This window comes from Otolemur garnettii, unplaced genomic scaffold, assembly GCF_000181295.1.
Source record: "Otolemur garnettii isolate 467f Iridium unplaced genomic scaffold, OtoGar3 scaffold00087, whole genome shotgun sequence".
NCBI lineage: Eukaryota > Metazoa > Chordata > Mammalia > Primates > Galagidae > Otolemur > Otolemur garnettii.
Window position 1 is genome coordinate 2,346,240 of NW_003852482.1, and position 2,076 is coordinate 2,348,315.

Consider the following 2,076-nt stretch of genomic DNA (forward strand, 5'->3'; position numbering starts at 1 on the left):
ACCTTCCCCACACCAAACCCAACCCACTCATTGGAGGCCAAAGTGCAAAGGTCGGGCTGTCAACACCTGTGAGTGTGGTTGGCTCTGGAAGTTCCTGAATCCTGCCCTGCATTGACGAGGACAGGGTTGGGGCGTCAAGGACATTTAAGACGGAAATAAGCAGAAGAGTTCCACACTCTTCCACCTAGGGGTCTGACCTGGTGTCTGCGTCTCAGTCCAGCTGTAAACACAGTTCACACTCATTCACTCCAGGTGAACACAAGCCTTGTCGCCTCTGGGACTTGGGGCCGGAGCCCCCTCCTCCAGGATGTCCTCCTGGACTTCTCTGCTCACCTGCCGCTAGGCCTTCGCACCCACAGTGCCCGACAGCAGCCTTCTGTTCCGTAAGCCTGGGGAGTGCAGGGCCCAGCACAGATTGGGCCTCCCTCTCCTGGCCTCTTGGTGACTCACTGAACTGAACGCCAAGAGCTACAAGAAAGTCCGGTTTTCTGGCTCTTAGAGAATTGGCAGGATCCTGGACAGACTCTGTCCCTCCCCCCTGTCAAACCGATTCCAACTCTCTATCTGTGGCTGAATCAGAAGATCCTTGGCCCTCTTGACAGCCCTGCCTGCCTCTTTGGGAAAAGGTAAGAGTAATGCTTTGAGCGCACGCATCCTAGTCCACCATGTACTAAAGGCCACTGGCCAGCTGGGGAACAGGGCTGGACCTGGGGCTAGAGTCCTCTATCTCTGAGGCATGTGGCCAGGCCAGCAGGCAGCTGTTATATATCCTCCATGTCCCAGGAGTCCAAGACCTCCAGGGTCCTCAGGAGAGTCTGGGCAGAACTAGGCTGATTCCTTGCAGGCACGCTCCCCTTCTTGTACCTGGTCCCCCACAGACCTTCTATCCCCACATCCTTCATGGCTCCCCTCCCTTAGGTGGTGAAATCCAAGCGTCTTGGCTTCCAGACCCTGGGGCACTCTGCTCTGCTCACCACTCTGGTTACAGTGGCAGACTCTGCCCCTACTAGCCACCCAGCTCTCACCTCCCCTTTCTGCACTGCTCCCTCCACCGTGGGCCCTTCCTGGCTCCAAGAATCTTAACTCATCTTTCCTGCAATGGAAAGGCCCAGCATAATGACCCTCCCTGACAGGACTGTCCCTGTTATAATCTAAATATGTTCTCCCCAAAGCATGTGTTGGAAACTCAACCCTCAAAGCCGCAATGCTGGGCAGTGGGGCCTGGTGGTAAGTGTTCATGTCCCAAACTCGTGAATGGATTAATGCCAATTAGAAAAGGGCTCAAGGCTGAGTTCTGCCTCCCACTCACTCTGTCCTCTTGCCCTTCTGCCTTCTGCCATAGGATGACAGAGTGTGAAGCCCCTCGCAGGATGCCGGCACCTGTCTTGGACTTCCCACCCTCCAGAACTGTGAGCCAAATACATTTCTGTTTGTTATAAATCACCCACTGTGTGCTATCCTGATACAACAGCAGAAAATGGACAAAGACATTCCCTGTCTGCCTCCCCTCGACACCATCCTCCACACCACTCTTGTCTCTTTGTGTCCCTGTCCCCGTCACACTGTGAGGTTTTGCTTAGTCATCTTCCGTCCCAGCACCTGGGAAGTGTTCTCAAACAAGTGCCCAGTAAATAAATACTGAATGAATGAATGAACAACAGACTTCTGATCCTTCCAGGAATGAAATGTCCTAGAACTATAGGGTCTGTCAGTCGCATGGAGCAGGTGTTGGGCTTGCCAGCACCCACCACCTTCCTCATCCAGGGCAGATGTCATTCATGGCCCACACCACTTGATTCTGCAAGAATCTGGCTGAGGCCTCAAAGGCCCTCTCAATAGAGCCTGCCAGGTCGCCACTGACTGCCAGGCAGCCAGAGTCAGCTCCTGGGGGGAACTAGATTTGTCCCCATCATCCAGCAAACTACGCACATGGGGCCAACCAAGAAACACAGCTTCTGGAGGAGCTGCGGTGGCATCAACTCTCGTCCTCGAGCCCCCCCTCTTCCCTTGCACCCACAGCAGCTACTCCACTTCGCGGGGCTGTGGGGGTCTGAATGGTACTTATCACCAGCTCTT

General features: G+C 54.6%; 1 long non-coding RNA gene across 2 annotated transcripts; it reads left to right on the top strand.

Annotated features, from left to right (window-relative positions):
* The first annotated feature begins 92 nt into the window (after positions 1 to 92).
* LOC111726942 lies at positions 93 to 1,655 on the top strand. 2 transcript variants are annotated; one of them, XR_002774608.1, is made up of 3 exons: positions 93 to 626; positions 1,173 to 1,227; positions 1,343 to 1,655. It is a non-coding gene; the product is annotated as an uncharacterized LOC111726942 (long non-coding RNA). The 2 variants fall into 2 exon arrangements; XR_002774607.1 differs by lacking the exon at positions 1,173 to 1,227.
* The last annotated feature ends 421 nt before the right edge of the window (positions 1,656 to 2,076 follow it).